Source organism: Dermacentor albipictus, chromosome 7, assembly GCF_038994185.2.
Source record: "Dermacentor albipictus isolate Rhodes 1998 colony chromosome 7, USDA_Dalb.pri_finalv2, whole genome shotgun sequence".
Lineage (NCBI taxonomy): Eukaryota > Metazoa > Arthropoda > Arachnida > Ixodida > Ixodidae > Dermacentor > Dermacentor albipictus.
Genome location: NC_091827.1, coordinates 26,094,179 through 26,108,832, shown reverse-complemented (window position 1 = coordinate 26,108,832; position 14,654 = coordinate 26,094,179). Strand labels below are relative to the sequence as shown.

The window sequence follows — 14,654 nt, the reverse complement described above, 5'->3', positions numbered from 1 at the left end:
ATGACGCGAACCGAGTGTGAGTGGATGTGGCACTGCGTATGTAAGGTCACATTGGCTTGTAACGCCGTTGTTTCTCTCTCTCTCTCTACACCCGCCGCGGTTGCTCAGTGGCTATGGTGTTAGGCTGCTGAGCACGAGGTCGCGGGATCGAATCCCGGCCACGGCGGCCGCATTTCGATGGGGGCGAAATGCGAAAACACCCGTGTGCTTAGATTTAGGTGCACGTTGAAGAACCCCCAGGTGGTCTAAATTTCCGGAGTCCTCCACTACGGCGTGCCTCATAATCAGAAAGTGGTTTTGGCACGTAAAACCCCATAATTTAATTTTATTTTGTTTCTCTCTCTCTGTCTCTGTCTCTCTCTCTCTCTCGTTTATCGATGTTTGCTTCATTGTTTCGCGGGGGGAATGGGACCGCTGAACCTGATCGGCGGGCAATTAACTCCGTGCGATTGATCTCTGCGGCCCCTTACAAAAAATTTTAGTAACATTTTGTAAACCGTCTTTAGACAAATGTTACTAAAACCTATCGACATTCTATAAAACGTCTTTAGACACCGTAACAACTTCCTAGTAACCTCCTGCCGACTATTGGCCACCGATATTGAATTGAAAGTATAGATATAAAATGTCGATAGAATTCTTACCGACTGCTTATTATCTTATGTCGTTAGAAAGTGTCAACTGTGAAGCGACTATTTATTGACCACCTTTATACATCCTAACTACTTGCTAGTAACATCCTGTCGACTATTCGCCACAGATAGTTGACAGGATATTACTAGATAGTCGTTAGGATGTATAAAGGTGGTTAATAAATAGTCGCTTCACAGTTTTTAGAAAGTACATAAAAATTTTATCCAGAGGTAATTACTTTTGCAATTATATATTGCAAAAGTAAGCTTTGATTATCTCTGAATAAAATTTTTATTTGCTTCCTAAAAACTGTGCAATGACTATTTATTAACCACCTTTATATATCCTAACGACTTGCTAGTAACATCCTGTCAACTATCTGTCTTTGGCGAATAGTGATTGCCAAGTGGCTAGGTGTGGCATGCAACAGAAGAAGACGGGTTTCCATTTGTGCTTGAACACATCCATTTAATATCCCCGGGCTAGTAAGGGGGACGAGTTCTCCAGCTGCCCTGGAAGTAGGCTGAAATGTTGCGTTGTGTAGTCTAGAAACGAGAAGAAAAAAGGCAATATATTAGTTTTGCTACAGTGACATGAGACAAGAAATGCCATGAGAAGTGCACAAGAGACAAGCTTTCAATCCTGTGAGCTATAAACATCTCCAGCTGTTTTGTGCAAAGTCCTAAAAATGCATGAAATGACTGAATTCGTGCATTAAAGCTGGGAGCGTGATGGATGTGCATAACACCAACAGATGCACGACACATAAACTCTATCGTACCAATTGTCATCTACAAACAAAACCTGTAAATCAACTTCAGTTTAATGAACTTCGATATTCGTATTGTGACTAGTACATGGAAGTTTCATGTGTGAATTATCTTAGGAAAGGCAAGGTGTCAGTCATAACTATGCTGCAGCTTTGCTTGGGCACAGGTACATAGAAGAGTTGATTTTTATGTTGCACTTAAAGGGACACTAAAGGGAAACAATAAATCAGTGTAGACTAATAAAGCATTGTTTGAGAACCCTGCAGGCAGTCATTTCAAGAAAATAGTTTGAATATTAGATGAGAAAATGAAGGTCCAAGTATCAGTATTTGAATTTCGCGCCGAAACGCCAGCGCCGGTACGTCAGCGTGACGTCAGGGATTCCAAAGTTTGTTTTCGCATTTGGGCCGCGTTGGCTGAATAAAGGTTCCCGAAACTTGGCATGTTTAATATTTGGTTCCTTTAGAACACAATGTAGTCAATCTGTACCGCTATAAATAATTAGTAGGCCCTAGAAGATGCCATCAAAATCCATGACGTCACAGCCCCCAGGTGCGGGAACTTAAGTAGGCGTCGCCACCCGTATTTCGTTCTTGCGCTTTTTCTCGCTTACCAAACGTCCTATCGTTGTAAGGGTGGTGTTTTTGGTGTTGTAGAACGGTGATTTACTGATGCAGAAGAAATCACTTTTCACTTTAGTGTCCCTTTAAGAAACACGAAATGATACAAGCAACATGTAAGCAGTTGAACAGGCATTACGGACGTTCTACAGCAAGATTACAAAATGCCTTTGTTGTGCAGGCAGACATTGTCAAAGTGAGCTTGTTACTAAACATGTTAGCTTTCCACAAGACAGGATATTATATTATCAGTGCATTCACATGACCAGGGCCTCTATCACAAAAATACACATGCCAACAGTAATGACAATTTTCTAGTTATGGTGGCAAAGCTTGCATTATAATATGCTATTATAATCAGGTTAATAGCTATTTTAGCAGGAAAGAAAGGAGTATACCCTAAGATAGCATTGAAATTAGCATGAAAGGAGTTTTGTTGAAAACTGCACAAAGAATATTAAGATGCTTCTTTGTGACACATACCTACTATGGTGTTGACCTTCTTGGAATCCAACGGATCCTTCTGTGGAAGGCATTTGACAGCCGCCCAAAGAAGGACCTCCCTTCAACGTCTTCTATTGAAAAAGGAGCTTTAAGGAGGCCCTCCGCGAAGTGAAAGCCTGAGTTGTTAGCATCCAGGCACAGCCTCTTCAGCAGGCCCTTTTCAACGTATACACCGTCACCGATGTCTACCTGTGAAAGAATACAACAACCAAAGATTCATTTTATACGCATTTGATCAAGGAATGGTTAGGAAGTAGGGTAAGGTTTGCAAAAACGGAAGTCGCTGCTTCTTGTTGATTCGGTTTAAAGAACAAAGCAGCCTTACGTATACCATACATGCATTGTACTGAGCTGTGTACTTTTACGTAAGACTAGAAAGTATTGGGAACTTCAATGCGAAAGAAAGACATGCATCTGCCTAGAACTAAGCAAATGTGTGCCACCCCTTGACACAGAGTGAGATCTGGTGCTGTTTTAGTGATTAGCAGACATTGAAAGCTTCAAGCCTCATCGAGTATAGGGCCAAGCTGTGCTCGATTAGTGGCGCACAAGTGCTCAAGAACTATCAAACAAGATGCAATTGTCTTCAAATACAATTCTGACTTCCCCTTGCAGGCATGCACTTTTAAATTTACTGACTGCACTTGGGTGTAAACATTTTGTCTGACAGAGTGAATAAACAATATACGCAAGCAGCATTTTCATAGTTAGCGTAGTCTTTAACAGGTACTGATACCTTCAATTTAGAAAGCGCTGTATATTGGGCCTCATCAAACTAATTTCACAAAAGGTTTGTCAAGGTAGAAGCATAGAACTTTAGTCACTAGAAGACAGGTGAGAGTAGTTAATTATTGCAATTATTACTGAAAATAAATTTCAGACAGCTCATCCCAATGAGAAATGGATGCAAGCAGTTTGTACATGCCACATAAGCATTTAGATATCAAAAATAGGGATTAGAGAAAACCTTCCCTTAGAGGTTCATTATTACAAGCAGCCATGCCCTCGAGAAGACATAACTTCTTTTTCTGTAGGCAGAAAGAGGCTCGAGTATTTTATTGACACATATATGTGCCCATGCATATATGTCATCTCTGTTGTAAACCTTTTTTTCATGTACATGCAAGGTGTGTTTATAACATCTCATTGTGCACAAAATTTGCGTAATAATTTAAAGACCGCGATTTTGTAGCGATGGTATTCCTTTGCGCTATTCGTTAGTAGGCTGACCGACGCCCCGGCCCGTGCTACGTACTGCAGCTGCCGGCCGTTAGCGGTGGGCGAGAAGAGTGATATAGAATCGAGGGGTAAGTATTGCTACAAAATCGCAGTCTTCAAATTATTACGCACTGCCGAACGAACACAAACTTTCAATGTGTTTTCATAATTGTGTGCCCATTCAGGCATAGCAATCAAGGCGGGTAGCAGAATGCAAGTACGCTGTAACATCAGAGGAAGCTTTCGCGAAATTGCTTGCTAAATGTGCACAGCAACATGGCTAACATACGATAGGAAAGCGCTTTGCTCTAGCTAGTTACACAACGCTCATTACGCAAATCATAAGCTTCAAGAATGCGCGCAAGCGCCAAACTTGCTTACCTTTCAAGACTTGGCAAACGCTCCTTCGTCTAACAGGTACAGAAGCACTGACGTTTCTCTGGCGCAAGCACTGTAGAACTGCCGATGAACTCCAGCTCCACAAAAGCACAACCTTCAACAGTCTTCCAAACACTACAATTCGAAGCCCCAGTACCAGACTTTTGACGAGAGCGCCGGCAGAACAGCTCGGCAGAACAGCGCCGGCAGCAGCTCGGCAGAACAAAGGCAGTTCGGACGGGAGCTGTACTAGGGCACTCACTGACGACACTGGTGGATCGCTCGAAACACACGGCGAACTAATGGCGTTACACGAGTCCGGAGGGTTTGGGATGGTCACTGCACACAACAAGCAGCACGTTTTGTCTAGGCACTTCTAAAATTTACCTCAAATACCACCTTACTGCAGGGAGCACTTACGACAACCAACGTGGTGTGTCGACCAAACAAATACTACAGTAGCGCCACTCTGCGGTTTTTTAGAAAAATGTATCTTAAATGAAAAAATTGCGTGTTTTTTCCTAATAACATTTGATAGAGTCTTTTAATAAATTTATTTGGTCCAGAAGTGTGTACTTTGTACTTTGTGATACGAAGTTTAAGGAAATGTATATATAATAAAAACTAAGCGGATGTTGCCTTCAAGATTCGCAATTGCTTCAGGTGCATGCAGGTTGCAAAAGCATGGCCTTCGAGATCAGACTGTCACTCAAAGGAAGCCGTAGTAGGAGGCGGAGAGGCATTTAGGCCCCAATAATTGGGTTTACAGTGCCTAGGTAGGCTTCCTTATTTATAAAGTGTATACGGGGACTTCAGCCGAACCATGAGCGAGCTATACAGACGCACACGGTACGATTCGGTGTCCGATCCGACGTGCGGCGCTGCATGCTACGGCATGAGCGGCGCGTAAGCTCCGCCCACATCCAACTCCCCAGCTTGAGTTGATATCAACGTTTTTAGATTGGTTCGTTGGTTGATATCCACGTCGAGAAACGCAATATAAACAACTCGGCACCACACTGCTTCGCTTTACGCGAAGGCTGTCGATAAAATTATGCCCCTGTGAGTGACAGAACACTTCACGACGGCGCGTTGTCCACTGACGGCTCCGCTAAAGCCAGCGATAGGGCCGGTAGGCATAGCTAGGCGGACGCTGCAGCCGACGGCGCTTGCGATCCAGTCCGAGCTCGTCGAAGAGTGCTTATTTTTGCCAAAACAATGAACACTGTACACTTAGGTCGGCCGTAATTAAATACAATTGGTTTACTCGACGCAGTCGTTGCGAAGGGCAAACGTGCAAGCGGCCTCGCTCAGACGGTCGGTGTGTGATGTCTGCTCGCGAAATGCCCTCGCGTCGCGGCTCCCGATCTCACCAGTAGCTTAGCGCTAGTGTACAAGGCGCTGGTTTGCGTAACAGGCACACGTTCGAGATAATTTTACTGAACTGGTAACTATTTCATGTCAGAAACAAACTGCAGCAGGCAAGGAAAAAGAATAACTGCGAGAAACCGGAAAGCCAGCACCGCCTCCGTGGAGGGAACGTCAGAGTACGTCACATGCCAGCCGCGCTGCCAATGGCTGCGGCCAGACGACGGTGCAGTTGTCGGACACGTCGAACGATGAAAATCTGCCCGGTTTGTCGCACGCCGGACGTCCGATCCGGCGCTTCGGCACGGCAAAACACCTCGATTCGGGCTGCAGTTTCGGCGCGTCAGACGCCGGATCGGACACCAAATCGGACCGTGTGTCTCCCGCTTTAGTTGGCGAACACGAGCCGATCAGCGCGCCGTCTAGTGCGGTGGTGCATGGCCTACGGGCTTCTTTGACACCTACTGAGCACAAATTCATGATCACCGCTCATATACACGCTTCCCATGGCACTAGCTCTCGTGTTTTCGAGAATACGTGCCCACATCTTGAATTGGTGAGACCATATATTTTCTCTTAGCGTGCGGTATTAGAAGCATTTTTTTTCTATGAACATTCTGCTATCATCTGTTACTAGGAAGTTGATTAAAAATTAGGAAAACAGTTACTGTGCAAAAAAAAAACATTTTTTAATGCAGCCAGTCTTTGCATATTCATTTATAGTTCAGATGCTGTTATATGTTCATTTTTCACTAAATCATTTTTAACAACTTTGTAGTAACCAGTGTTACTAGAAAGTTGATTGCAAATTGTGGAAAGTTACACCTGTCCATGAAACAACACTGTCTTGCACCAGCTATGTTCACTGAATAATTATAACCTTATTGAATAATATTCATGCATGTTTTGTAACTTGGGTTATGTACTTTAAGAACATAATTATTTTTATTACCTTCCTATTGAATCGTGTTTTTAAAAAGTTAAAATAGTGTGTCTTAACTTTCTAGTAACTTTCTTTTTACATACTGAAGTTAGAAAAGAAGTAACCAACTTTCTTTTGACAAACGTTACTAAAAAGTAAAAGTCAATAGGATGTTACTAAAGTTGATAGGATGTTGATAAAAGTTCTAAAGAAAGTAAGGAAGCATTTTTGTATGGGGCGAAGCCGCGTGCTTTAACTTTTGTTTATTTAGCGTTGCAATAAAATAAAAAAAAATGTTTTAATCGCTCACTCGCATAGCTGCAGCAGCTGTGACGGTTTATGTCGGGTCTGTATGTGCACGTGCATACGCCGACCAAAAAGAAAAAAAAAAGAAATGTCACAGTTATTTCGTTATGGCAACGATGAACTAAAATGAATATAAAGAGTATTGTAGAGGAGAAAATACTGGTGTCGATTGAGGACAAAAAAAAAAAAAAAGGAACTGCGTTGTGGTCGTCGTTGAACCGTGATCGTTGTCATTGTTGAGCCGGCTATATATCGGCCGACGGCGTTCCGCCCCTGCCGTGCACGAGGTCGCTGGTTCGACTCCCGACTAAGTAAATTCGGGGTTTTTACATTCCAAAACCACGATATATCATTATGAGGCACGCCGTAGTGAGGGACTCCGGAATGATTCTGACCACCTGAGTTTCTTCAACGTGCACCTAAATCTAAATACACCATTCTTTTTTTTTCGTTTCGCCCCCATCGGAATGCGGCCGCCGTGGTCGAGATTCGATCCCGCGACCTCGTGCTTTACGAGCAGCCCAACACCATCGCCACTAAGCAACCGTGGCGGGTAAACTCCCGAATAACTCGACCGCACTGCGACGGAGGCGGAATGGTAAATTGGTACCCTGGTGTACTTATATTTAGCAGCGCACATTTAAAGAACACCAAATAAAACAAGTACCTCGAGCTGTATTGGTAACTATACCCTTCTAATATACCTGAAAAACCAGTCTCACGTCGAGAGAAGCGCTGATTTATTGATTTCATTACCCACAGCGCCAATCGGCATTACAGTATAAGCCAGATATGCACGACGAGTGAGAGCGTCGTTTTGAACTTTCCGCATCAGCGCACCTTGACGTAATGGTCGTTTTGACGTCATCCGCTCGGGTCTGTACAAGTTTTCCATCGGTGAAGATGGTGTGCATTGTATTCTAAGAGAGTCAAAGCGAGAACTTAGTTTTCGAGAACTATTAGCTGCTGTGCCACAACGGGCCTAAATACGAGAAAACTTGCTTTGACGTCACGCTGACGAAGAGACGCTGCGGCTTCGGCGAGAAATTCAAGAACTAAGATTTTGTTTGACCTTTCTTCAAATGAAATTTTTTTCCCCTGTAGTATTCAACCTCTTACCGCTAAATTAACTGCGTTAGCATTAGGAAGACGTCATTTGTTAGTCTTAACTATGATGTAGTGTGTCTATTTTAGAGACACATTTAAAGAAGCCCACGGGGTGGTCCAACCTTATCCGTAGCCCCACAATACGACGTCCCATTACTTGTCACGAGCCCGTTTTATTTATTTAATTTTTTTCTTTGCTCTAACGCGGACCAAAGTATCCCGCGCGCGATTTTAATTACGACTTTCTTACGGGCCACCGCCTTGGGCATTGGCCTTCTCTTTGTGTGTATGTGTGTGTGTGTGATTGATTGATTGATTGAAAACTTTATTGTTCCACCGAGCTGGGGTGCCCGCCTCTTAACCTACACGTAGGTAGGGGGAGAGGACGAAGCAGTCCCCGCGCGTTGAGGACGGTGAGTCTTCACGGCCTCAACGGCCAGGCGGATTGCTCGACGCTGGTCGTCTTCAGCGCGTATAACTGTGCCGCTGGAGGCGTTAACTCGAACATCATCCCGCGCGCCGCGCGATTCGACGGTGGTGATGCGCCCATAATAACGGAGTGGCAGCTCTCGAGATGGCGGCGTCGATAATGCCAGCGCGTAACTGTGTGCAAGAGAGTGTGTTCTATATTTCGCCGAATAAGCCGCGCGCGCGGCCCTCGATGCAATCGTGCGAGTTCCCCCCTATCCTGCCAACTTACCCCGTTGTTCTTGTTTGTGTTTAGTAAACGAGGGGGAAACAATATTGCAGGTGTCACTGTAGGGGGCCGGCAAACCTAATAAACCAACACTACCCTCCCCCTCCCCTTTTTCATCCGAAAAAAAAAATAAAAGAAAGAAATCAACTGCAAAAGGGTGCGACGTTGGGCTAGTGGGAAGGTGTGCGAGCAGCGCTAACAACAAGGGCGAAGATAGTGGAATACAGAGAAAGAAAAGAAAATAGAAATAAACGAAGAAGAGGCAAAAATAATTAAGTTTGCAAACACTAGGCACACTGTAATACCAGTGTCGCACGGTTGCTTTTTGGATCGCGATCGGGCCCGCGACCCGGATCGGATTTCTTGATCGCGATCGACAAAGATCGCTTCTATCTACACACAGTCCAACAATCGGGATCGCGTTTGAGCGTGCTCGAGCGCTCTGCTTGTCGTTAATGGGTCGAAGGCGCTTATCAAATTTGCCTAATATGGCGTACAAATTGTGATATAAAAGTTTTCTTTTTTTTTCAACTAAATCTCATTTCGTTTTTCATTGTGTGTGGGCATAAAGCTGATATCGTCTGCTGATCGTCTGCCACTGTCAGAACTATATACACGCAGCCTGCGATCGCGACCAAGAGGCCCGATGGCGATAGTCTGGATCCGAGCTAGACCGCGATCGAAGGTGATCATGTAGCAGCGCTCGATCCGCATTCAACTCAATCCGGATCAGGCTCTATCGCTGTCGAAAAGTGACCACTTGACAGCGGCACACCAATGTCAAGCGCCTCATGCAGCCGACAACAGCATCGTCGTCGTCTGTCCCACCACTCTTCCGCGTTGCTTCACGTCTGCTGACGCGGGCAAACAATCTGCAGAGACGCTGGACGCAGGGCGGACGGTGCTATTGGGAAGAACAACGCGCAGGCATGCCAAGGGCATGCGACGCCGAAGAGAAGAGAGGGGTGGAGGGAGAGGGAGGGGGTGCTTGGGCGGCTGCCCACCCCTCCCTTCCTTCGTTCATCGAAGACGCGGACGCGGCAGCTGGCCGATCATTAAGGCCGACGGCACACACTGGCCACTTGTGTGCGTGTGTGTATCCCGGTGTGTGTGTGCATGCATGTACTACGCGCATTATTTTCGTGCGCGCGCATTATCTACCCTTTCCCTCGCAGCCCTTAGCCGCGTGCCGCTTCGTTCTCTGCCCCTGTTGGTCTGTAGAGCTCGTTGGGAGCACTCCCCGTTTCGATTTCGTTCCGGGCACCGTGAGGTCTGCGTTGTGTAACCTCGCTATGTCGGACGTGTACGTGGTACATGTACGTATATGGCGTGGAGAAACGAGTCGTCACCGAACTCTCAAAGTTGCGCATGTATCTTTCTTTCTTGACCTGTTTATCGAAGAAGGCTACAGGGATGAAACGGATATATACTACATAACATGAAAAAAAAAAGAAAAGGTAATCTTTGCAGCACCTCTAACGAAGTCACTGGTTGTCCTAGAGAAAACAAGGAAAACGATTTTTTTTTTTCTTAATAGTGACGGGCAGGCCATCCTCGGTTACGGCAAATGATACGTAAGTGACCTCACTGCAACAAGTGTGGTGACGTTTTAGGGACGGCGAAGAGAGTAGGCCTTCAAATGGATTTCTTTATAAGCGTCTGCTGGATAAATGCAAAAAAAAAAAAATGAATATAGGGTCCGTGGTAGGAAAAGGATCTGGTGGGGCTCAGGGCCCGCGGTATAGCAGCTTTCTTTGACCGTGGGTCAGATGGGGGATTCAGGTCCTGATATCTGGGTATATTTCAGCGCAGACTTGTAAACTTTCTTTCTCCAGTTGGCTGACCCCTCAGGGAGCGTCGTTGCGTTCTTTGAGATCTATGCGGTATACCGTGTCAGAGCAGGGCCCCCTTTTGATGTAAAACTATTCCAGTCTGTTTTTGTTCCAATCTCCTCACGTCAAATTTACGTAACGAACGAGGCAAGCGTCGATGGTTAATCCACTGTGTCGTTTGAAACGCCCAATCAAACGCGCTCCTCGTTTCTAGGGGGTCATTTTCTTTTGGTTTCAAAGCGGATAGCATTGCCGACAATGAAGCGGTTTTTCTTATATAATTGACTGACAAGAGGCAAGGAACACCTTCAAGTGGAGGTGTCGATGGGGCCGAGTCAGCGCAGGAAAAGTAGATAACGGAATGAGGAAGGTGGTGCCGGCGTCTGCGATGGGTCCGCTTCCCCTTACTTAGCTTGCGATGGCTGGTTGAAAGTCGATGCGGCGTGCAACGGAAGCTTGAAAATGCCGCCAGAACAAATGCTCAGCAGAGAAGAGTTGGCAAAGCGATCTCATATACTTACTGAAAAGGCTCGATAACGTTATACTGCCCTGCGAAAACATTTATTATACGATGGTGAACACATGCTCCCGGCGCGATCGGTGGGCAGCCATCTCCTATTCCTTTCGGAACGAAAGGAATAGAAGAAGAATTCAGAAAATAATTCAGAAAGAAATTCAGTTTTGTTTGGCATATTAATGCTTATTTAACGCGTACACATCACTTTGACGCGATGAGTTTTCGAGGTTTCGTGACGTCGCCTGACAAACAGGTGAAGTGGGCGCAGCCCGAAAACGTTTGATGTCGAAAAAAGTGCTGATGTCGAAAAAAGGCGTCGAATCAGGAATAGCGTTTTTTTCTTCTTTCGTTCTGTCTGATCATGCATAATCAATGTGACCATATCACGTCAGACGGGGCGTTTTCGCGGTTGTCGTGACGTCGCGTGACAGACAGACGAAATGGAAATGGTCCGAAATTCTTTCTGACCAATTGTGGATGGCTGATTGCAGAGTTGTCATAGAGGAGTTTCTTATTAGCTTTACGTTAATGCGATCCCGGCAGGTGTACTACGCACGCCTGGACCTAATGCGTGTGTGTGCATATATATATATATATATATATATATATATATATATATATATATATATATATATATATATATATATATATATATATATATATATATATTTGTTAGCGGCGAGCACACATTCGTTGTTCGTCGAAAAATCTGACCTGCGGATCAGACCCGTCGGCTGTTTATATACATGACCTGCCGTTTGCATTCCAGCGTAATGGCTGGTACTCGCGTAAGTTGTAGAATGTACATAGCTACTCGCGTCGCACGCGCATTCGATTACACGAGGATCGGCGACAACGTATGGGGAAACAGATTTAGAAACATCGAAAAAACATTCCTGAAACTTTCGATACAGAAAGGCGCGTATATACGTCTCGCGCAGAGCAATGAGTTGCTATGGCTGCGGTTAAATGGATAAACAATTCAATGGATAAATAATTCGTCCCGGACCAGGACGAATTTTTCTTCAACTTTGAGGCCTTTCTTTCGAGGAATCCGTATGGGTTTCCTTTGTAGCAATTGCTACGAACGGGTGGATGTCTGGTTTTTCCCTTTATTCAATGGATAAACAAGTGCACGCGTTACTACTGTAAAACGCGAACCGCGCGAGATTGACTAAAATGCCTTCGGTCAACTTGGAAACGATGCTGGCGGCCTTCAGCGTGTTTGCGGCCGGGGGACGAGCACTCGAGAACTGCGCATGTATACTCGTTCTGTTTATACTCTCCGCGCACTCCCACAGCTGCATTTAGCCTAAGATAAAGTTTAATAACAATAATAAAAAAGTGGGAGAATGAAAGTCACGTGGTGGCAACGCCTCCCCGAAGAAGATGTATATATAAATATATATATATATATATCAGCTCGCCCTGACCATGTGATATGTCGCTGAACGAGAGCTAAATTACGGTTCTAAAATTACCGGAGTCTGAACCTCTAGCAAATTTCGAGAGCCGTTCTAAAGAAAGAACGACTCGAAATACGAAAAAAAAAATTCTACATCTGTGACGCGCCAGTGTCGTATATACGTAACCGACGCTGACATTCTGGTGCGAAGTTCGACGAGAGAGAAGTTCGGCCTCGAGTTTCTCCACTAACGGTTCAACCGTCTTTCTCGCCAAATTTATAGGAATGTGCGTAGTTTTGAAGGCATATACCTTCCCAGTCTGGTCAGATTTGGGGTTGTTCCTTTTACTAACCCTTATTTAAGCATATGTAAAGCCGAAGCGGCGGAACCACGTGGAAAGGCCGCACCACCGCCAGATTTACAACGCCACGTTGCGGACCACATGGCGCGCGACCCCTCCGACGTATAGGCCTTGCCGCGGCATGGCGCTGTATATAAGTTTACGTGGCGCGCGTGGAGGGGGGCAGACGGGTGTTGCTTATGCACGCCGCAGGGGAGAGCCTTGCAGAACTGGCTTTCTTCCTTTTTCTTCTTTCTTTCTTTTTTTTTCTGTTTTTCCCGAGATAAGAAGTCCACATCGTCGCGCCGGGAGGCGTCTCTCGCGTATACGAGCTAAAACATTGGCTCTATAGGCCGTAAGGCTAGGTCCTCGCGGCTTACATGGCCGGTCGGTCGGTCGGCCAGACAGAGAGATAGCAAGCGAGCGAGCTTATACACAGAAAGCTGGTTTCCTCGTTCGACCACTCTCTTTCGCATCTTGTCTTTTCTTTTTTTTTCCCCTGTTCGGTTCGTTTACGCCGTTTCTTGTTTTCTCTTCTTTCGTTTCGTGTTGTTTTCATTTTCTTCTTTCTGAGCTTGTATATCCCGAGTTTCTGGTCGTTTTTGACCCGTTTAGTCGCGGACGACCGACCGCCTTACCGCCAGAAGCGGAGTGAGGGAGAGAGGGAGGGAGGGGGGCTGTCTCTTTAATGAGAGAGGGGGAGGGGCGCGTGGCGCTAATGGTTTGTGCCTTTAGCTATATTAACGGGCGACGCGAGGAAGCTCTTGACGGCGAAGAACTATTCCTGAAGCGGCCGGCACGGTTGCGCGCCTATACTGAGACTTCCTCGAGGGCCAACCGAAAGTGCGTCGACAGCGAGCGAACGTGGATTTGTGAGAGCTAGAAACACGTGTGAATAAACAAACACACCACAGAAGAAAAAAAATGTATATATACACACACTTTCACCATGAGGGTGAAGCGATGAATGCCGTGGCAGCATGTTTTAGGACATTACACGAACTGTGAGACTCGTACCTGTGGTGGCAGTGTGAATTGAGGTATAAACGTAAGGCTTACTAAGTAAAAAGCGAGCTGTTGTGATCCTCTGCTTGAATCCTTTCGTCGGATAGCTTCATTTACGCTTATTAATTAAAAGCCAACGTCTTTATCGGCCACTTTTTACCACAACTTTTCCGTATCTGGTACGGTTTCAAACCTCCTTCCTGGGCCGATCCCGGAGGTAGTGCACAGCCGCGCCATGCAATGAAATTACGTTTATTTAAGGTTTGAGCTCTGTTATTGTTTCGTACTATTAATACAGTGCGTCCCGTAAATTCGTGGTACACTTTTGACCGCTCACGGGAAAGCAACGAAACAAGATAGAAATGTGAAATCTTCACTAAGTAAAAGGAAAACGCTCCAAGTTTCCATAGTATGCACGTGCAAGAGTGTGCGCACACAGGTGATGACTCAGCACCATGAACTGCACAGCAGCGGATGAGCCCACGCCTATGCCGGTCGAGATGTGGACGGTGCGGAGGAAAGATTCAGTGTGTTCTGTGGCTCGCTAAATTCAAATCCGTGACCAAAGTGTAACGTGAATACTGTCGCGCGTACGACAAAGCGTCACCATGTGATCATTTAAAACGGAGAATCACAGATGTTATTCACTCTGTTACACCAGACGTTCTCAACCGTGTGTGGGAAGAGCTTGAATATCGTTTAGATATGTGTGTAGGACAACGAATGGAGGCCTCATCGAACTGCGCTGAAGAGGCACGAAACTTGAAGAGTTTTCCTTTTATTTGGTGAAGATTTCACGTTTCTGTCTTGTTTCGTTGATTTCGTGTGACCGGTGAAAAGTGCACATTGGCTTTACGGACACTCTGTATTTAACTCTGAGAAGATTTAAGATGAAAGGCATGCGCTGTTGGTGTTTCGTTTGATGACATTTGTTTGTGGGCCACAATTCTCAAAATTCTGAGGAATAATTTTGTCAAAAAATGTAACGCCTGGTGTGAGCAACTTTAGTGATGGAAAATGTTGTGGCAGTA

General features: G+C 45.4%; 1 protein-coding gene and 1 long non-coding RNA gene across 4 annotated transcripts in view; one reads left to right on the top strand and one right to left on the bottom strand.

The window, feature by feature from the left end:
- The window catches only part of LOC139047758 (spectrin beta chain, non-erythrocytic 1-like), a 242,785-nt gene that overhangs the window by 14,741 nt on the left and 213,390 nt on the right, over positions 1-14,654 (top strand). The window lies entirely within an intron of this gene.
- Positions 1,081-4,663, bottom strand: LOC139047359 (uncharacterized). The gene is made up of 3 exons (XR_011507118.1): positions 4,127-4,663; positions 2,507-2,716; positions 1,081-1,178 (listed from the first exon to the last, which is right to left on the bottom strand). It is a non-coding gene; the product is annotated as an uncharacterized lncRNA (long non-coding RNA).